Source organism: Sciurus carolinensis, unplaced genomic scaffold (genome assembly GCF_902686445.1).
Source record: "Sciurus carolinensis unplaced genomic scaffold, mSciCar1.2, whole genome shotgun sequence".
In the NCBI taxonomy this organism is placed as follows: Eukaryota; Metazoa; Chordata; class Mammalia; order Rodentia; family Sciuridae; genus Sciurus; species Sciurus carolinensis.
Window position 1 is genome coordinate 272,399 of NW_025920123.1, and position 24,010 is coordinate 296,408.

The window sequence follows — 24,010 nt, forward strand, 5'->3', positions numbered from 1 at the left end:
AGAGACCTTGGATATATTTTATTGCATTTTGTGGGTGCTAGTGTAAATACTATTGTTTTTAATCTCAATTTTCACTTTTTTCCTTAAAATATAGGTAATAATGCACTTTCTAATATTAACCTCATATTTTCCAACTTTGTTATAATTGCCTACTAGCTCCATTATTATTTTTGTTGGTTTTATGATTTTTCTACATAGACAATTATGTCACTGCAAAGTTTTATTCTTACTAGTTATTTCATTATTTGTCCTAATCTTTAGCTAGGATGAGATAAGATGCTGAAAACCAAAATTGAAAGAGTACATTCTTACTTTGTTTCTAAGCAAAAGATTTTTAACTTTCTCAAAGCTCTTGTTTACACTTGAGAGTATTTTTTAATCCTAAAATAGAGACCCAGACATTTTCAATCTATTTTAATTTTCTGATTTACCAGTGAATTTAAGCATATTTATATATCTATATTTACATTTTATATACACATTTTGGTGAATTTTTTCAAATTTCATTTCTTTACTTTTTATTGGTAGCCAGAGGACTTTTGTGAATCACTAAAAATACATTTGAAAATCAATATATATTCTTTTCAGTAATTTTAATGACTACTGACATTATTAAGACAAAAATTTAAAAAATTCATAATTTTACTGCTTAGAATAACCATTTTCAATATTCACATATATACACTATTTTAACATTTAAATTATATCATATATATTCCATATAACCTAATTTTATATGCAAATATGGGGCAACTAAAAAATCTCAAATATTCATGAATCATTTAAATTTTAAAACAAAGTCTTTCCCCAGTGATAAATTATATTATGAAAATTTAATTATGAAAACTGGGATATTTTACCATTTAAACTTACTTTAGCATTTTTTTTTGTTGTATCAGGAATTGAACTCAGGGGCACTTAACCACTTATTCACATTCCAAGCCCCATTTTGTTTTTATTTAGAGACAGTATCTCACTGAGTGGCTCAGCATCTTCCCATTGCTGAGGCTGGCTTTGAACTCATGATCCTTCTGCCTCATCCTCTCCCACCACTGGGATTACAGGCATGTGCCACTGCACCCAGTTTAGGCATAATTAATTATATAATTGATTAAAAACAATCAGTGAATTAGATATTAACCATCTATTACTAAAAAAAATCCTTAATGAAGTACAACACTTCTTCAATTCAGTAATTTATATCAATTTTAAAGATGAATCCTAAGAAAGAATTTTCTGTTCCAGATATAATGTCTAGTCAATAATGGGCATTTGAAAAGGGGCAAATAATTTAATAAGCAATAAATTAATTGCTGGAGAATTGATACGTTCTCATTAAAATTCAGTACTACCTAACCTCTATCACTAAACTAATAAACTATATTTTAACATTCCACTGATGGTGTAGGTTAAGACTAATATGGGTATAAAGAACAGAATGTAGTAGTCAACACTATCATTATTTGCTCATGTGAAAATTATTTGAAAAATCCAAGGAAATGACTGAAAACTATTAGAATTATAGATTTCTATATGTGAGCATATATATGAATATATACCAATTAATAAAAATTAATAAGAGAATATATATGAATATATATCAGTTAATAAAAATTAACCAAATGGAGATGACAATAAAAAAGAAAAGCTTAAGTAGTTAAAACTATTATAAAATAATTAATATTAAGTATTACAAAACACTTGAAATAAAGTTAAGAATGAGCAAGGTAGTCAATAAGAGTCTACTTAAGAGAGAAATTGTGACAATGAAGACTTGTATAAATTTCTTCCTTGGTAGAAACATCGATTATACTGAAACGAATCTGAGGGTCCTGATATCATCTGTGAATCATGAATAACTTTAGGCCATTTCTGTGCTCCACCTTTATTAACATAAACATAAGCATGGATGACAAATTGTTGCATTTCAGTTTGAAACCAAAGTTACCTCCTGTTGAAGTCTGAGCTAACCTACTTTTGCCTATACAAAAAAGCTGATATTAATTTTGTTTTACTGTGTAGTCAGGGCAAAATTTCTATCCATCTTTTACCACCAAAGTCATACCCATCTCCACCTTGATACTCAGTTGGCCATGAAGAAAACATATTAATATAGGAGCAAGTCTTCAGGTCAGAGAGAGAGAGAGAGAAGAGAGAGAGGGAGAGAGGGAGAGAGAGAGGGAGAGAGAGGTAGAAATAAGAAAGAGAAGACACGAATTCTGCCACAATCTTTGAACTTGAGTCAACTTCATGCTTCACCTACCATTTATTTAAAAATCCCAATTTTCTTCTCATCCCCTAATTAAAACATTTATACTAAGCAGTTTTCTTTGTCTTACTTGCTTCCTGTTGGAATTTCACCTGAAAGAGGTTCTAAGTTGAAATCACAGAATGAAAGGATAGAGTTATGCCCCCACTTCCCCTGAACATGTAGAAGGAGACATCATCTTTGTCATAGGGTTCATATTTAATTTTAATTCCATAAGGGCACACAGTAGATATTTATAAAGGATAGTTTAAATTAAACAGAAGTGTATAATAACACGAATATCACATTGGGAACTTGCATGAATCAGTCTTCTTCATTTCTCTTGACAACTGCATGAAAACACAAACCACTTAACCATATCATCTTTAAAATGAGGGCACTAGTAGAACTTGCCTCTTACTGCTATGATACAGATTAAAGAACTTATTATCATCATTAAGAAAAGGAAGATATTGGGAAGTGGAGGCCAGAGACTGGGACACATCTGGCGGAAGAGGATTGGAGTCTGTAAGAGCCCTGGCCGCAAATAACGTCACCACCCGGTAGCCGCGTTGGAGGCCTCTCCCTACTAAGTGCCTCTCTGTGTAGCACCGGCCCCCACCCCCACTCTCACTGGTACCATTACAGCAGGACCGGCCATGGCGGGTTGGGGAGGAGCAGCACGACTAACCGACTAGCTGCTGGGAACAAGATTTCAGTTTTAGCTCGTCCTGCTAGGGGAGTCTGCAGTGGGCAAATCCAGTCTCGTCTTCCGCTTTGTCAAGGGACAATTCCGTGAGTACCAGGAGAGCACGATCGGAGCGGCCTTTCTTACACAGACTGTCTGCTTGGATGACACAACAGTCAAGTTTGAGATCTGGGACACAGCTGGACAGGAGCGGTACCACAGTCTGGCCCCATGTACTACCCCGGCGGCCCAGGCTTCCATCGTGGTCTCTGACATAACCAACACAGTTACATTTGCATGGGCCAAGAACAGGGTGAAGGAGTTACAGAGGCAGGCCAGCCCCAACATCGTCATTGCACTCGCGGGTAACAAGGCAGACCTGGCCAGCAAGAGAGCCATGGGGTTCCAGGAAGCACAGGCCTATGCAGATGACATGTTTGCTGTTCCTGGAGACATCAGCAAAGATTGCAATGAACGTGAATGAAATTTTCATGGCAATAGCTAAGAAGCTTCCCAAGAATGAACCTCAGAATGCAGCCGGTGCTCCAGGCCAGAACCAAATAATGGACCTCCAGAAGAACAACCCAGCCAGCTGGAGTCAGTGCTGCAGCAATTGAGCCCCCCTTGCCTGCCACTGCCCCCACCTCCTCCACCTGAATGACCCGACAGGAATCCACTCTAACCAATCGCACTTAACGACTTGCGCCACCACCGGGGGCAGGGTTGGGACCCATCATGATTTCTCCGTATAACGTTGATCCTAGGCTGGAGGGAGTTATTCCACCTGCACCTTTCTGTACAAATACTAATTCAATTTTATGTCTTAAGTCACTTTTTAAATATATATGATCTGCTCTTCCCACTTCCCCCCTTTCCACTGTACTCTCCCCTTTGTCCTTTGCTGGTAGTAGCCACATGCTCCAGCCCCTTCCCCTTGTCTGTGGGGTCGGGGCTCAAAACAACCCTTCCTTTCACTCTTGCTGAAGAGCAACCTTAGCGAGAGAACCCACTTCCTTACCTTTTTGGGAGTGGTCTTAGTCTGGGGTGGTGGGCAGGTCCTGGGCTGGGAAGGGGACAGGTAGCTCTTCCCTCAGCTGGCTGTCATCAGACTGCAACCCCTTCCCACCCAACTCCCAGTGGAGAGAGAAACCGCAGCATTACCGCAGCATCATTGTGACAGTCACGCATCCATTGCCCATGACCCCTCCACCCTCGGTCACCTGATCTCTGGCTGTGAGGCCTGTTCTGACCAAATCAGAAGATGAGTGTTTGGGGGTGGGTGGGTAACAGGGAGGAGTGGGATAGGATGGAACCAACTTTTTCTGTATTTTGTATTGTATGTTTTCTTCATTATGTAACCAATCAGTATCTGATCAAAAAAAAAAAGGAAGATATTTTATCCTCTGTTAAGGCACTATTCTCTGTGAAAGACGAATAATGCTGAAAAGAAATGAAGAAAGGACATTTAGCTGCCAATATAAAAGTAGGCAAAAGATTATAAATTAAACAAAGACATCCAAACTTTTTGTATGAACTAAGATTGCTACAAAGAAATGTTTTTTGTACCTTTGTGAATACACAGAGAACATAGAGGAAATAAAAACAAATGTACAATTATATATAATTTTAGAGAAAAAGAGATTTCAAGTCATCTTGTATTATCAGAATTGCATTATCAAGAAAACCAACCAGTTTAAATTAAAGACATTTTAGAAACTTGAGATAATTGTTCCAGTAATAGCAATGAGAGCTTAATCTTAAGAGATTCTTTCTATAAATAAAATTCCCTAGGATAATTTTATAGGCACAGACAGGCACAAACACACACACACACACACACACACACACACATATGCACATACACAGAACTGGAGGTGTAGTTAGAGGTCTATATCTCAACCTTTTAAATAGTAATGCCCCCCTTTATGGTGCATACCATATTCTCACACTAAGATAGGAAATAAAGCTTAATGATTCTGACAGTGAGCAAGCTAATTGTGTTCTTGGTGATTGAATGTCTTCATAATTATCACAGCTGGGACAAAGTCTCTACTTACATATTACATATATGAGTAATGTGAATTACTGAATTGAAATTCTCAGAAATGTTTTCCTACTGGTAAGGGTTATTTTGAGTTGCATGCAGGGGACCATCTTGGAGACCTCTCTATAATCATGAATTATCTGCTTTCTTGACTAGAATATGTTTCATGAGGATGCTTCAAAATCTCTTCCCAATATCACAGACTCCAGTTGCTACGAATTTGCAGCACAAGGAACAAGTCCTACCTGATCGCACTTTCATTATCATCCTTTTGTATCATCCTTTGTAATTAAAATTTCCTCATATTGATGGGAACTCCTTGTTCTTTCTCTCAGCTATTTTTTAGGTTAGCCTCTATCTTATAGGCAAGCAAGACTTTTCTTGTTTTTCTTTTTTTTTAATTATTTTTTAAATTTATGATTTTACTTTTCTCTTTCATATAAAAAATTAGAAAGTAATGAGCCAGAGAGTTGGTTCAAGTAATAACATTTAAGAATGTGAGGATCTTCCTTAGAATATGAATTTTTCCTAAAAATAATGTCTAAGAATTCTTAATACTCCTAAGAAGAGTAACAATATCACTAACTACATTTTAAAAGAAGATCCCCAGAGTTGTTGTTCTTCTGTATATACTGCATAAAAATCTTTGCTCATCCCACTTTTGCTGTTTCATCTGTTTTATGATTTAATTATTTCTAGAATTACTTTGTTTAATTGTAGGAAACTACAGACCTTCTCCAAAACAAGTCTTCATGGTACACATCCATTTCCTTATGAGTTAAAATGCAATGATAAAATTTCTTATTAGTCAGCTATAAGGTCGATGATTTGCAATTTGACAAAAATAAAGCATGTTTTATCTGAAGTTTTGTAGCATTCAATTTTGCCATCATTCTTTGTATCTTATTTGTCTGAAATAAAAGTGGGGCATCTATAAGATTTGTGTGCTGTTGCTCCTTTAATAAACAGGAGAAAACCACTGTTTTGGGAATCAGTAAAAGGAGACAGATAGAGATGATTGGGACATCCACTAGAGATTTAGAACATTGTGTCTATCAGCTTTGAAGTTCAAAGTCATTCTTTTGTTAGTGCTCAGGGATTTCTGAAGTCCTTGAGGTTAATATACTTTACATTAGAGTACCCTGGAGGCTGGGGTTGATATCAGTATGATAGACATGTTGATTTAAAACAATCAGGAAATGTCTTAGAAAATAGGATATGTGAAATAAGTGTCAAATTTACTTTTTATTCTGTAGAGAAATCTAGTTATAAAACCAAGCATAACCAAAAAATTGTTTTCTATATAATAGGTTCAAAACAAAGATAATTAGATGACTCAAATATTTAGTTATGTTTGCTTCACTGTTTCACAGTAAATATGGCCTTGACAGTACAGTCACTTTTCTCTACAGAAAGAATTTGCATTGAAACTCATATATATGTTTCATGCATGTTTTGTTTGTATGTATATATTTCTATAAAAGTGTTTGCATACATCAACTTATAACTCTCTCTGTTCCTTTCCAAAGGTTGAATTGTTTCATTACTCTATTTTCTAACATATTATCATTTTATTTTAATAATAATCCAAAACAATGAACTATTGCACATCATTCGGGCAATTGAAGGAGACACATTTTACACTACTTTTAATAAGGTAAACTACAATTAGCAATGTTCCATCATGTTTACATTTTACTACTGTATAAAACAATAAATAGCATTTATCAAGGATGTTACCAAGACATGGGAGATAGTGTTGTGCCTACAGATGTTACCATAACTCTTTTTATAGGACTAATAATGACCTTCCATTGGAAAAGGTCCTCAAATTTCAGGGTTTCATAGACTTATTTGTCCCTATGAAAATTGACTGTTGGAATACAGTAGAACCTACTTCAAGATTCTTGGCTCCTTTAATTCTCTCATTTCAAATGTCCTTCTTCCCAGTATAGATTTAGAAGTTCCATTTACAAAGCTTTCATGTGCTTTGCTACAGATTTTTAAAACAATTTAGAGATGTTAGAGCCAACCCATTTGCTTCTGTCTTAGCAATCAACTTATTTCTCCTTTTTTCTAATATCCTAAATCTGTCTATTCTAAACAATAATATGAGTTTAAATATATCAACTATTAAGTATAATAGCAGGTTTAAATATGAATGGAAGTGTGAATGAATTTTCTGGTTTGTTCATATTTTTAATATATATATATATATTTAAATAATCTTGTAAGTATATTCATTTGTGTGTATATATGCATGTATGTATATATGTTTATATACATGTATATATACATTTATGTATATATATTATATATATATAATATATTATGTAAGAAGGGTATAGTTGAAAATTTATGATCCACCACTTTATGTTCAACCACAAGAACTGGATCCTAATTAGAATACATTATACTCTGTGTATATATAACATGTCAAAGTACATTCTACTATCATGTAACAAAAGAAAAAAGCTCTAAAAAATTTGTGACCCAGATTACATTACTAAGAATGAAACATATTTGCATATCTTGGTATCTATGCTTTGGGCTCTTGGTCTTTGAGATGAATGTAGTCACATCTGTCATAGTTTCCTCTGAGCTTGAAGGATTATTACTGAAAAAGCACTTAAGAAGCATAAAAATTTTTAGTGAACCTCAGGGAGCATATTAAAATATAAGAATATTATTAGTATAATACCATGAATGATACTGATTAGATTTGAAACCTTGTTGTATATTATACACCTACTTCATACTTTAACCAGCCTTTCTCCCTTCCTTGATAGTGGATGTTTATAGGAACCAAGGTGGTATTAGGTTAACGTTTGTGATTCAAACTATATATGTTGTGGAGATGTAGAATACATAAGTCAACCATTTTTAAAAACTTAATGGAAGAAACATATTTCAACCTATGCTTTAAATGTAATGCTAAGATAACCATCTGAATGAGAGTTGTGATTTTAAGTTTAAAATTATATATTTATGTTTGAATTCTGTGAAAAGTTCTGAATGCTGTAATAACTGAATTCATAATAATGTTATATATAGATGGAGAAAGAGACAAAGATACATGCATATAAACACTCTTGGGTTTTGAAAGCCACCAACGGAGTTAAGAAATCTTGATAATGCTTTATGTGGAGCCTAACCCTTAAGTATCCAGCAATGTTATTGCAGCATATTCAAAATTAATCAGCACAATCACAAATGATGCCTGCTGATTCCTTTATAAATTCTACCCAGTAATATGACTCTTAGGGATAAAAATTTAGAAAACACACCCTTGTAACCCTCTTGAAAATGTGACAATTCTACACAATTTGAACAAAAGAATGCACTGGCTTCCAGTGATATATGCTTAGGGGGGAAGCTACTTTTCTGAAATAACTACAATGGCATTCATTGTTCACAACTCTCTCATAGTTAGACATTAATGTGAGAATGAACTAGGGATTTCCTAATTCATCTTCATATTTCTTTATATGATATTATTCTAACACTTAAGTATGGATTTAAAAAATGTAAAAAGGAGCAAGAATCAATTGTAATTTTTGCTACAAACATTCTCCTTTGGAAAGTGCGAATCATTAATCCCAGAAGGGCAGTAAATGATACTTATTGAAGTATAGGCATTGAAGTCAGAGAGGATCAGGAGTAAATCTTACCTTCCACACATACCAACTGTGTTGACATCAAAAGTTAAATCTCTGTCAGTCTCCATTTTCTAATCTTCTCTGCAATGATCCTTACTTCCAGTAAAAAATGCTAGGGTCTATACAATGTAATGGGATAACTTATCAGGTTCTTAAAGTAAGAACTCAAAAACAATAGCTATTACTTATTAGTTTTCAAATATTTTAAATTACCAAAGTTAAGCAACAAATATTAATGCACAGCATCATTAAGTGAGTTCACAAAAATGAACTAGCAGTCAAGATCTTTTACTCATACAATTACTTTTTTATATGAAGGGATACAACAAAATTGGATTAGGTATATATAAATATAGAGCAAACATGCAAGGTTGTTTTAGTCTCATAGAAGAATAGAGGTGTTTGACATGAAATAAAAGATCCAACAAATACTAGCTCATTCTTAGGACTGAATATTAAAAATATGTGTATTTTATAATTTAAAAATAATATTCTCATTTTTAAAAGTTACTTTGAGCAGAAATTGTGACCTTAAATGAAAATAGATTTTATTATTTTAAAACATTAAAATATATATATATATATATATATATATATATATATAACATCTGAAAATTAAACATGAGAGCACATGTTTATAACCAGTGCCCACTTCTGATTAGCAATTTCTTTAAAGTCAGTTGTCAGCCTTAAACTACTTTGTTTTCACATCTATGACTCTCTCAGTGTGTTCCACATGGTGATGCTCCATAAATACTTGATGATTTGCTTAACCAGGAGGGATATTGAAAGTACCTGATACTCAGAAGGTTGCTCAACCATTTAGAAAGGATGATGGCCATAAGCATTCAACAAAGCCACATGTACCCATACTAACTCAATATTAGCCCTTGGTTGTAGCTATGAAGAATTCCAAAATCTAATCAAAGGTCTGGGTCCTGTTTATCAAAATTAATTTAGACAATAGAGTACTTTCAATATGCTGGAAAATGATATTAATTAGACAAATATATACTTAATATTATTTTAAAATTTTAGTCTGAGAAAAGACTAAACTCTCTTTGTTCTCACAATATGCATTTTCTTTTTATTCATTTATAATAAAGAAATTGATCATGGAAAGAAAATACTTAATGTAAGACACTATCAGATGTAATTTGGCAGTTGTCTGAGTTGTTAGAATTACCCAAGGAGTTTCTCTACTTCCTCTAATCCTGGAATGCACTAGGAAAATGCCAATATTATAAAGATTGAGGTTTTCATTAAGAAACCTGCTCAATTTTCCTGTAATTTCTGTGTATTGGAATGCCTTCATAATGGGGAACCAGGGAAGCCCTCTTGGTTTTGGTCCCATCTTATAATAGAGACTTGTTTTCTATCAGTGCAGTTCGCTATACATGAGCTAAATCCATGTGGAAAAACTAAAATCCAAGACTTGGAGAACACATGCCAATGCAATGCCAAAGTATGAAAGTGGAATTTTTACAGAGCAGAGATTAAGAAAGATACATGTCCAGGGATGAGGAGGCAGGCAAGAAAGACCTGGTAAGAGTCCAGGTCATGTCCCTGGAGCATCTCTTATTCCCAGTCCTATTTATATTTGTGCATTATTTGCTTTTGTGAACAAAATGACTGAGTAAATAGTTGAATCAGAAGACACTGGAATGAGCGTGTCTAAGGTAGAGAGACCTCAACGGCACACTTGGACATGTAAAGTCTGAAATTCCCATTGGGTATGCACATAGAGAAGAGGGGCAAACAGATGACAGTAAGTGACTGTCAATACAATAAGTATTTCCACAAGCAGACTTCTAGAGCATGTGAACTTGTATTTTTTGCTTTGTGTTTGGTTTTCTTCCTGTTTGTGGAGTTTTTTTTTCTCCCCAATTAATATAAGTCGCTATGTTACTTCTGTCTCCTTTGGCCCTTAATTACTTACCATGTTTATTCAACAGATTCACTTATCTTAAAAGCATTTATTGAATACTTATTTTGAGAACAGTTTAGAGGTCCAAAAAGACTGCCTATCTTTCTGCCTTCATGTTTCAAATAATGATGAATGGCTGCTATCATTTTTGTCTCTACATTTTTTAAAAGCCATTGAGGAGTTTGAGAGATTCAGAGAAAAGTCATTTAAAGGACCAAGACATGAAAAATTAAACTTCTATGGAAACTTAGACTAGGCATTCTCTACCCTAGATGCATATTAAAATCACCAGAAAAATAAAAAATACGGATATCTATAATGGGTCTTGCCATACCCAAGACCCATTAAATCAGAATTGGGTTGTCTCCAGCTGTGTATTTAGGGATGTCAATCATGAATTTAAAGGAACTAGGTTTTATCAACCATCCATCTGAAAAGTATTCATTAAGTTAGCTGTTTATGGTTTACAATACAATTGGTATTATTTGTGATACACAATGTACGATTCTTCTCAGAGGAAATTTATATTGTAGTTGCTCTGATAGAAACTACCTAATTCTTTTATTATAGTACAAGGTGACACTCATATCTCTTTCATCAATAGTAGATATTTATTTCCTCTTATTAGCGAAAATCTTAAAAAAATTGCTGTGGAAATTTCTCTGCTTTCATTGCAAAATATTTGGAAATCTTTATTCTAGAAAAATGTGCCACAATTTTTATTATATAATATATGTTAATAAATCCTCAAACAGTAGGATGGATTTAGTTTTGGGAACATAACATGGTTCTAAATCCCTTTTCACAGAAGAGTTGAACTTATTTTGAGGGTGATATCATCTCTGGAGTCCACGGCATGTCCTTCCAATTGACCATTTTTAAGGGCAACATGCATCTGAATACAAGTCTGATAAACATGAAAACACTGCATAATTTTATCTTATACTCATTGGTATTGAATATAACTAGTTTTGGGATGTAACTTCCTATTTTAGTGCAGCAACAGAAGAGAGGGAAAGTATGGTTCTCTCTTGCTTCCATAACAAGTAACTTGCAGATGGGGCCAATGGAGGCCTCATGAACTGGACACAGGACCAGGTGGTTTCTGAGCAGCCCATTTGAACTTGGAGCTAAGATTGATCCTCATCTAGTCTGCTTTGCATAAGGTCACAACTTGTCCTTTCTTATGTACTTGGTTTTTGGTGCATGGATGCTTCTTTGGCTGTTGATTGATTTAGTCAGTTAATAAAAATATTGATGACTATTTTGTTTATTTTCTATTTTCTTGCAGATTCTATCACACTTAATAGTGCTTAGAACATAAAACTTCCCCTTTTAGGCCAATTATTTGTATCAGTATCAGTGTTGTTAATAATTAGGCATTATTAGTGATTCTCACATAGCTTGTGGTTTAATTTGTGTTCCACATTTGTGATTACAGAGTTCTCTATCTCTTAGATATCTCCTTGGAAAGCATTAGTGCTCACAAGTGTAGAAATGAAATAAAGAAGAATAAAGATGCACTGATGGTGTGTGTGTGTGAGTGTGCATGTGCACAAGCACTCAAAAATCTCCTTTGAATTTCACATTTTCATGATCAGATTTTTATAGAAAAGGAAACTGACTGAAATCCAGAGAGGTTAGATAACTTATCTATGGGCCACACAGCTATATGTAGTAGAGATGAGATTCAAACAGAGTTTAATACATTCTTAGAGTATTATACAAATGTAAATTATTTTGCCTATTATTGTTGCCATTTGGAATTGTAGTAACTAACATTTTTATCTAGGAAGCTCTAGATGAGGTGGGGACTATGGAAGGATGGACTTCATTGACATGTAGGGTATATCCAACTGCTAAAATGTGGACTAAGATGTCTCTGAATCCTAAATTTCATAGTTTTACCTTCTCTAAAATGATATGTGTGTCAAGATAAAGAGATGCAATGTGTCCCTAAGTATCCTATTAAGAGATCTCCATGGCACTACTTAAAGATATTAGTCTCTATGTAGCTTTAAAGACTCTGATATATAAGGTGATATATGAATTTATAATTTTCACCTCAGAGAGGAACTTAGAATTCTAGGTTCACTTTGTTCATTTTCCAGATGAAGCAACAGACTAGGGGCTCAGTCATTTGCCACAGTCATCCGAACAAGAACCTTGTTGTAATGTCATCCCCCTCTGGGGTCTTCCACCTTACTGTTCTGCTATACCTCAGTGGAAATTCACTGAGGCATTCCTGCTCCTGTCTGACTATAGCACCATATCAGCCACCGGCTCTGGGATGATCTCTCTCTCCCTCTCCAGCTCAGCAGAGAGAGCAGTGTGACCACACACCTTCCCAGCAAACAGAAGGAGACAGATGCTGTCTGAAGAGGTGTCTGTGAGACCTTCCACTGCTTGGCACCCGGGTACCTACAGTCAGCATGCACGTGCAAGTGGAGTCGCACTTTTCATTTGCAAACTCCCAGCTCAGTTCTAATAATAGCCTGTGGTGAGACCTTTCCCCAGGGGTTGTGAATCTCCATGCAGCAGTCACTTCTAAAACCAGCCTTCTGTTCTGCTTTTCTTTAAGGGAAAAGCTCTTGGGAAAATCCCACTTAGAGGGACATGCAACAACAAGCGGAAGTGACTTCTTCATCTCAGAACTAGTCTCAGTCCCAGCTAAACACCACATACAAGAGTGTGAGCTGCAGGAAAATGGATCAGGCAAAGTTCTGGTTGGCAGAGTGACAGGCTTCCAACATCCAGCCGTTAAAATAGTGCTGCTCTTAGACACAGGATCACATTTTCTAACATTTGTTAAATAGTTTAAGAAGTGAGTTAACTGATAGTAGTTGATGCCTATATAGGTTTGCCAATTTTCTTATTTAAGCACACAGGAATAAAACAGGCTTTGGGAGTAGCATGATGTGGTGGCAAGGCACTGGACTACAAGTTCAAAGGACTTGGTCTTCTTAAAACCTCACCATCTTTTATTATTTCCCTTACACTTCGTATCAGTTTTGTTCATCATAATCACTTAGTTATCTTTCTGGTCACTTCTAATCTCATTGATAAAACAGTGATCATAACCCATAGCAACTGATATTGTGAATTATGCCTACTTTTTAAAATTATTTATAGTATCTCGTTTACAAACAGTTGACAGCTGGATACTGTGGTACACACCTGTAGTGCCTGTGACTTGGGAGGTTAGGGTAGGAGAATCATAAGTTGGAGGCCAGTATCAGCCACTTAGTGAGATTCTAAGTAATTTACTGACATCTTGTCTCAAAATAAAATGAAATGAAAAACAATTGGCATGGATTACTTCCATGCGCCACAAACAAGAAGATTAAACTTGAGAGAGATGAGATGACTCCCCCAGAATCTTGAAAGTGGTTCACTGTAGCAACAGAATTAGAGCCCAAGCCTGAATACACTAGTTGGCAAAACCAAACAGATGCCCATCACCTAACAGCTGTGTGCACTGCAGCTGAGTCCTGCTTCAATGGCTGCAAACAACATTGAATGAACGAGTGAGCATGTAGTTGTCCAATGGAGGGATTAATGGTACCCATGTTGAAATTAGCTTTAAAATCCTGATTGGGAGTCAATGTCCCTTGCACTGAATTTGGCTTAAGAAACAAGGAAAAGAAGCTGCTTGTGAAGAAGTTAAAACCTCAAGTTTTGTGGTCAAACTGCATGTGTTTAAATCCTGAGTCCAACATTAAGTAGTACATGTAACCTTGACAGTCTGTTAGACTTCATAGCTCTTCATTGCAGAAGAGGAGTTCATAATGATACCTAACTCCTGAGGAAGTGATATGTACAAATGGCAGATCACAAAGTAACTAATTAGTAAACATTTTTTTCTCTCTCCTCTTCCCCTCATCTTTGTGTTCCACCACCCTCCCTAAAAAGCTGCAATGCCATCCCAGACAGCAATGATGATGTCATCACAGAGTAAAATACTTGGGTAATGTTGCATTCAAAGGGTCCTCATGACAGTTCAAAGCATTTGTTGAGATTCCAGAATTGAAATTATTCAAATGTCTGTGAGGTGGTGGTGCCTGCATCAAAGATAATTCTGAAAATGATCTGTCAAGTCTACTATCATGTGCTCAGTCTGCATTGGTCTAGATCTTTCTGATCTGTACCATATATGCTGTCTAGCTATCTATGTCAACAGATGTAATGCATTAGAATTTACATACATGTGTAAATTTATATTTCTACAAAAGTATATATATGTATATATGTAAGTATGTACTCTGTGTGTGTGTGTGTGTGTGTGTGTGTGTGTGTATCCAGAGTAGTACTTTCAATGATACTAATTTCCCCAAATCTCAATAAGGTAACAGATATTTCCCCTTTTCTTAAACACAGAACTCAATGCTCAGTAGAACTAACACTAGGTTCACAATGAGATGCAGGGTTTTATTTTGTTTTTTTGTTTTTTGTTTGTTTACATCTCGTTCCTTTGCCTAGGATAATTATGATCAAACCTTCAGTTCTGCAAACCCAGGAACAAGATACTGAGAATCTACTCTGCATATACCCATCAAAGAGGACTTTTCCAGTATCCTATGAGAAACAGTTTCCTGGAGCCCTCTTCTAGTTTCCTTCTCTTGGTTTCTTAACCTTGATTAGGACACATGTAAGTCCAAGGATAGGATCCCATGAAAGAATTAGCTCCAAATGTGACAGTAGCACTAATTGAACAAATAAGAGTGATATTTGATCATACCAGAAGACTCACATTACATATAATTTTGATTTCAGGTAAAATATCATAGGCAAAAAAAATCACATAAATACAGCTTGAGGGGCATTTGATTCCAACATTCTCATTTTGCAATTGAGAAAAATGAGAAAGAGAGAGATTAAAATAAATTTGTCCAAAATCAGAGTTTCACTCATTGGCTTTAATTGTTTATAGAATCTCATTTCTGTATATATTTCCCCAACAGGAAGAAAACAAGGAATCATTTTCCTTTCATAAAGAGAGAGGGGGAAAAAAGACAGAAGCAAAGCAACAGAATTTATCTTTATGAAAGCAAATTCTGTACATATTTTGCCAAAAAGGACACATAGTGAAAATGTATTAGTTCATTTGAGTGGTTTGTGGAAAATATATATTTCCCGAAGCATGTGGTGCTATCAAAGTGAATAGGGAGAAAAATGTCCTGTATGAAAAAATATTTCTTTCAAAATGCTATTTTTCAAGCCAAACGGGAAATGACACAAAATCCTACCACTGTCTCTGACAGCATATTCTAATGGGTTCTGGCTATATTTTAGAGAAACACACACCCACATACAAACAGAAACAAACCTTTTCAAAAAGGATATGTATAGAAAACCCTGGAGGTTTAACATTTGTTAGATGGAAGAAAAAAAGAAAGACAAACGGCCTGCCAGATAATGGGATGAGTGAGCAAGTAAGTCATTGGAAACTCACAAAATGCACTTTTTTGAGGCTTTTCTAGTACTGTTGGTATAAGCAGAGAAGCATAGAGGAAAAAAGAAACAAACTGAGCTGGGGTTGTTGCTCAGTGGTAAAACACTAGCCTAGCATGTGTGAGGCACTGGGTTTGATTCTCAGCACCACATAAAAATAAATAAATAAAATAAAGATTCATCAACAGCTAAAAAATATATATTTTTTTTGAAAAAAGAAGCAAACTGTGGCTCTGTGAGCATTTAATAGAACTATAGAATTCAGTGTTTGAAAAATAATATATCCATGAATTATGATTTTCAATTAATTTTATTTTAGTATATTTCTAGTCCATTACCTTTCTTAGTTTTTTTCAGTGTTTTTTAAATTGGTAAAATTTAGTTCAATAGGCATTTGCTCAACTCTGGTCATTGAATATGATTTGAGTCATAGATAATATAGGGCAGATGAAGAGTAGAAACAATGAGAAATAATCTGATTCATTAAGACAACCAGTCTGTTCCTTAAGTAGTAGATTGCCTCATGATCTGCATGTGTCTGTCCCACCTTTCTCATTCTCATTTAGATACTTCTTTTACATCTTATGATTGAAATATATGTATTGAAATATGAATATATCATAATAATATAAGCTCCTACTTTTTTATTCTCTGTGTTCATGACTTAACAATCTTGTGTTCAAAAGGACTACCTGTGGTTGCTTCAGTCTATTGGCATATTCTAAGCAACAACTACACTAAAGACATGGCTCTCCCATTTTCATTAACATAGTTGCTGTCCTTAAGAGGCACCAGGAGGAGGTTTTCAAGATGGCGGACTAGAGGGTGGCTGCATTTCATGTTGCCACAGAACCCAGGATTCAAAAGATGAGATAGTGAGAGACTTGGGACCAACTCAAAGCCGCCAGGTGAGTCTCTCCTGTTGGGGAGGCGTCCCAGATGGGGCGGTAGCCCCAGAATGCAGGGAACTTCGTGAAGTAGAGGTGCCCAGTGAGACACCCCTCCCCCTGCTGGAGGAGTAAACAAGGACAACTAGGATCATAGTAGAGGAGGCGGTTCAGCACAGCGCTTGGACTCGGAGCAACCACTGAGGATCCAGGCGGCTGCCTGAGGAGGAGCTGCGTGGCAAGCTGTTTGGACTCAGAGTGATCACTTCCTGAACACTGGGGGGCTGGCCGGAGGAAGAGGAGAAGCTCGGCAGGTCGCTCGGTCTTGGAGTGACTGAATCAGAGCTACAGGCAGTTGCCAGAGGAGCTGCATGGTGAGGTGTTTAGACTCAGAGCAACTGCTTGTGAACACCGGGGGGTTGCCCGGAGGAAGAGGAGAAGTGCGGCGGGTCGCTTGGTCTAGGAGTGACTGCATCAGAGCCACAGGCGGTTGCCAGAGGAGGAGGCAAGTGGTGAGTTGTTTGGACTCAAAGCGACCGCTCCTGAACAACGGTGGCCTGCCTGGAGGAGGAGCATGGTGGGTCGCATGGTCTCCGAACAACTGCTCCTGAACACTTGGGGGGATTCCCCAAGGAGGAGGAGGAACAGGGTGGGTCACTTGGGATCAGAGTGACTGCCTAGGGCTACAGACGGTTGGCGGGAGGAGGAGACGCCAAGTGAGTTGCTTGGACTCCTAGTGACTGCGTTGGAACTCCGGGCAGCTGTCCAGAGGAAGAGGTGTGTGGCAGGTCTCTGGGTCTCGAAGCTATTGTATGGGGTTCCAGGTGGCGGCTCAGAGGAGGGGCCACATAACCAGGTGATTAGGTGCAGAGCAGGGTCCCAGGATCTAGGCGGCTTCTTGGTGGAAGAGCTGCACAGATACATGCCTAGGGGTGGAGCGAAGTTTCCAGGACTGCGGGTAGATTCTCTGAGGAGAAGCAGCCTAAGGAGACTCGTCTTCAAAGGGTGAGGCTCCCAGGCCCAGGAGGTAGGTCAGGGCCCCTGGGAATGTTGCAGAGGAAGACAGCCCAGTCCAGGTGGTAGTTGTAGATTGAGGGGAACCTCTAGAAGGGGAACTGACCAGCGAGACCTCCCCACCGGGTCAGTCTTCCCTGCCGGGTGAGGTTTTCCAACAAGGTCGGTAAAACCAGAGACACAGGCACAAACAGGCCTTGACTCAGCCTGCAGCCTAGTTCCCCTTTGGATGACCATAGGTCAACAAGTGGAGGCACCTCTGCCTACTATTAGGGAATATACCCCACCTGAGGTTCACCACCCCTAGAGAGGCAACTTCCTTGTGGAGCACTGCATTATCAACTTCCTTCAAGACTGCAGGCTACTGAAGGATAAAAGGGGATAAACAAGCAATCATCAGGGACATTATAAGTCAAGAGAGGGAATCTGCAATATCTTAATGACCCACTGATTCCTGAACAATATGAGAAATCAAGGGAAGAAAATGCCCCAAACAAATCTAGATGTTACATCAATAAAATCCAATGACAGCATAGCAGAAGAAATGACAGAAAGGGAGTGCAGAATGTACATAATTAAAATGATCAGAAGAGCAAACGATGACAAGAAAGAGTAAATGCAGGCATTGAATGATGAGATGAAAGAGCAAATGCAGGCATTGAATGATAGCACCAATCTACAGTTAAAACAGCAAATACAGGAAGAAAAAGATCATTTCAATAAAGAGTTAGAGATATTGAAAAAAACCAAACAGAAATCCTTGAAATGAAGGAAACAATAAACCAAATTAAGAACTCCATAGAAAGCATAACCAATAGGATAGAACACCTGGAAGACAGAACCTCAGATATTGAAGACAAAATGTTTAACCTTGAAAACAAAGTTGAACAAACAGAGAAGATGGTAAGAAATCATGAACAGAATCTCCAAGAACTATGGGATATCATGAAAAGGCCAAATTTGAGAATTATTGGGATTGAGGAAGGCTTAGAGAAACAAACCAAAGGAATGAACAATCTATTCAATGAAATAATATCAGAAAATTTCCCAAATCTGAAGAATGAAATGGAAAATCAAGTTCAAGAGGCTTATAGGACTCCAAATACACAAAATTACAACAGACCCACACCAAGGCACATTACAATGAAAATACCTAACATACAAAATAAAGACAGAATTTTAAAAGGTGTGAGAGAAAAGAACCAAATTACATTCAGGGGTAAACCAATACAGATATCAGCAGATTTTTCAATCCAAACCCTAAAAGCTAGAAGGGCCTGGAACAACATATTTCAAGCTCTGAAAGAAAATGGATACCAACTAAGAATCTTATACCTAGCAAAACTTACCTTGATATTTGACGATGAAATAAAATACTTCCATGAAAAACAAAAGCTAAAAGCATTTACAAAAAGAAAGCCAGCATTACAGAACATTCTCAGCAAAGTATTCCATGAGGAAGAGATAAAAAACAAAGAAGCAAATCAGCAAAGGGAGGAATTTTCCTAAAGGATCTGTCAAATAAAGGAGGAACCAAATTGTATCCAAAATTAAATAAATAAATAAATAAAATTTAAAAAATGATCCAAATGACCGGTAATAGGAATCATATCTCAGTAATAACCCTGAATGTCAATGGCCTGAATTCATCAATCAAAAGACATAGACTGGCAGATTGGATTAAAAAGAAAGATCCAACAATATGTTGCCTGCAAGAGACTCACCTCACAGGAAGAGATACCCATAGACTAAAGGTGAAAGGATGGGGAAAAACATACCATGCACATGGACTCAGCAAAAAAGTTGGAGTATCCATCCTCATTTCAGATAAGTTAGTCAGAAGGGATAAAAAGGATATTTCATTCTGCTTAAGGGAAGCATAAATCAGCAAGACATAACAATCATAAACATCTATGCCCCAAACAGTGGCTCATCCATGTATGTCAAAAAATCCTTCTCAATTTTAGAAACCAAATACACCATAGCACAATAATACTAGGTGATTTTAACACGCCTTTCTCACCACTGGACAGATCTTGCAAACAAAAATTGAACAAAGAAACCATAGATCTCAATAACACAATCAATAATTTAGACTTAACAGACATTTATAGAATATACCATCCAACCAAGAGCGAATACACTTTCTTCTCAGCAGCACATGGACCCTTCCCTAAAATAGACCATATGTTATGCCGCAAAGCTAATGTTAGCAAATACAAGAAGATAGAGGCACTACCCTGTATTCTATTAGATCATAATGGATTGAAGATAGAAATAAATGAAAGAGTAAAAAACAGAAACTACTCCAATACCTGGAGATTAAACAATATGCTATTATATGATGAATGGATAACAGAAGATATTTAGGAAGGAAATAAAAAATTCTAAGAGGTAAATGAGAACAAAGAAACATCATATCAAAATCTCTGGGACACTATGAAAGCAGTACTTAGAGGAAAATTTATTTCATGGAGCGCATTTAATAAAAGAAGTAAAACTCAACAAATAAACGACCTAACACTACAGCTCAAAGCCTTAGAAAAAGAAGAACAGACCAAAACCAAAAGTAGTAGAAGACAGGAAGTAAACTCAGAGCTGAAAGCAATGAAATTGAAACAAAAGAAACAATAAAAAAATTGCCAAAATAAATAGTTGGTTCTTCAAAAAAATAAACAAAATTGATAAACCTTTAGCCACACTAACAAAGAGAAGATGAGAGAAAACCCAAATCACTAAAATTCGGAATGAACAAGTAAATATCACAACAGACACGACTGAAATACAAAACATAATTAGAAGTTATTTTGAAAATCTATACTCCGTCAAAATAGAAAATTTCAAAGACATGAACAGGTTTCTAGAGACATATGAATTGCCTAAACTGAACGAGGAGGACATACACAATTTAAATAGACCAATTTCAAGTAAGGAAATAGAAGAAGTCATCAAAAGCCTACGAACAAAGAAAAGTTCAGGACCAGATGGGTTCTCAGTCGAGTTCTACAAAACCTTTAAAGAGGATCTCATTCCAATACTTCTCAAAGTATTCCATAAAATAGAAGAAGAGGGAATCCTCCCAAACACATTCTATGAAGCCAAGATTACCCTCATACCTAAACCAGACAGAGACACATCAAGGAAAGAAAATTTCAGACCAATGTCCTTAATGAACATCGATGCAAAAATTCTCAACAAAATTTTAGCAAATCACATACAAAAACATATTAAAAAGATAGTGCACCATGATCAAGTGGGTTTCATCCCAGGGATGCAAGGTTGGTTCAACATCAGGAAATCAATAAATGTAATTCACCATATCAATAGACTTAAAGTCAAGAATCACATGATTATTTCAATAGATGCAGAAAAAGCATTTGATAAAATACAGCACACCTTCATGCTCAAAACACTAGAAAAAATAGGGATAGTGGGAACATTCCTTAACATTGTAAAGGTCATCTATGCTAAGCCCTTGGCAAATATCATTCTAAATGTTGAAAAACTGAAAGCATTCCACTAAAAACTGGAACAAGGCAGGGATGCCCTCTTTCACTACTTCTTTTCAATATCATCCTTGAAACTCTAGCCAGAGCAATTAGACAGACCAAAGAAATTAAAGGGATATGAATAGGAAAAGAAGAACTCAAACTATCCCTATTTGCTGATGATAGGATTATATACTTAGAGGAACTAGGAAATTCCACCAGAAAACTTTTAGATCTCATAAGTGAAATCAGTAAAGTAGCGGGATATAAGATCAATGCACAAAAATCTAAGGCATTTTTATACATAAGTGATGAATCTTCAGAAAGAGATTTTTAGGAAAACTACCCCATTCTCAATAGCATTGAAAAAATAAAATACTTGGGAATCAATTTCACAAAAGAGGTGAAAGACCTCTACAATGAGAATTACAGAACACTAACGAAAGAAATTAAAGAAAACCTCAGAAGATGGAAAGATCTCCCATGTTCTTGGATAGGAAGAATTAATATTGTCAAAATGGCCATACTACCTAAAGTGCTATACAGATTCAATGCAATTCCAATTAAAATCCCAATGATTTATCTCACAGAAATAGAGCAAGCAATTATGAAATTCATCTGTAAGAATAAAAAACCCAGAATAGCTAAAGCAATCCTTGGCAGAAAGTATGAAGCATGGGGTATCGCAATACCAAATCTTCAACTCTAATACAAAGCAATAGTAACAAAAACGGCATGGTATTGGTACCAAAATAGAAAGGTGGATCAATGGTATAGAATAGAGGACATGGACACAAACCCAAACAAATACAATTTTCTCATACTAGACAAAGGTTCCAAAAATATGCAATGGAGAAAAGATATCCTCTTCAACAAATGGTGCTGGGAGAATTGGAAATCCATATGCAACAGAATGAAACTAAACCCATATCTCTCACCATGCATGAAACTAAACTCAAAATGGATTAAGGACCTCAGAATCAGACCAGAGACCTTGCAGATTATAGAAGAAAAATTGGGTCCAGAGCTTCAATATGTCAGCTTAGGACCAGACTTCCTCAACAGGACTCCCATAGCACAAGAAATAAAAGCAATAATCAATAACTGGGATAGATTCAAACTAAAAAGCTTTCTCTCAGCAAAGGAAACTGTCAGCAATGCAAAGAAAGAGCCTGCAGAGTGGGAGAAAATCTTTGCCAATCATACTTCAGATAGAGCACTAATCTCCAGAATCTTTAAAGAACTCAAAAAACTCTACACCAAGAATGCAAATAATCCAATCGACAAATGGGCTAAGGAAATGAATAGACACTTCACAGAAGAAGATCTACAAGCAATCAACAAACATATGGAAAAATGTTCAACATCTCTAGTATAAGCAAAATGCAAACCAAAACCACCCTAAGATTCCATCTCACCCCAATTAGAATGGCGATTATCAAGAATACAAGCAACAACAGGTGTTGGCGAGGATGTCGGGAGAAAGGTACACTCATACATTGCTGGTGGGGCTGCAAATTAGTGCAGCCACTCTGGAAAGCAGTGTGAAGACTCCTTAGAAAACTTGGAATGGAACCACCATTCGACCCAGCTATCCCACTCCTTGGCCTATACCCAAAGGACTTAAAATCAGCATATTACAGAGATACAGTCACATCAATGTTCACAGCTGCTCAGTTCACAATAGCCAGATTGTGGAACCAACCTAGATGTCCTTCATTTGATGAATGGATAAAGAAACTGTGATATATGTATACAATGGAATATTACTCAGCCATAAAGAATGATAAAATTATGGCATTTGCAGGCAAATGGATGAAATTGGAGAATATCATGCTAAGTGAGATAAGTCAATCTCAAAAAAACAAAGGACAAATGATAACGTTAATAAGTGGATGATGACACGTAATGGGGGGTGGGAGGGGTTATTGTTAGGGTTAGAGTTAGGGTTAGGGAGGGAGGCAAGAATGGAGGAAGGAAGGACCGTATAGAGGGAAAATAGGGGTGGGAGGGGAGGGAAGGGAAAAAATAATAGAATGAGTCAAACAACATTGCCCTATGTAAATTTATGATTACACAAATGTTATGCCTTTACACCATGTAGAGAGAAACAACATGTATCCCATTTGTTTACAATAAAAAAAAGAGCCACCAGGAGAGGAGCACCTGGATAGTACAAAACTGAATCCATGCCTGGCCTGCCTTGTTCTGAAGCTCTACTGTGCCCTTTGGCACCTGCCTCCTTTCCTCTTGGGCCATCCCCTTCCCCAGGAGGCTGATCTTCACTTCTAGGCATATCAGGAGCTAACTCAAATCTCAGCTCTTGCATGAGTCTCTTCCTGCTTCTGGCATCCCTCCAGCAAATTTCTATAATTCTTTTTGTTTTCACCATATAATTTAGTACCTAATTAAATGTCTACATTTGCTGGTCACTGTTACTTAATAAGTAATTACATAATGTAGTCAGTAGCAAATAATAAGTACTCAATGATTGAAATCTGTACTTGAACTTGCATCTGGGTTCCACTGCAATCTTTTTAGGGCAGAGAGATTAGAAAGTAACTCTTTCGGTCTTTCCGATATGATAGTGCAGGAACTTCTTCC

General features: G+C 36.4%; 1 pseudogene; it reads left to right on the plus strand.

The window, feature by feature from the left end:
- The first annotated feature begins 2,843 nt into the window (after positions 1-2,843).
- LOC124973854 (ras-related protein Rab-5C-like) lies at positions 2,844-3,553 on the plus strand (annotated as a pseudogene).
- Positions 3,554-24,010: the final 20,457 nt, after the last annotated feature.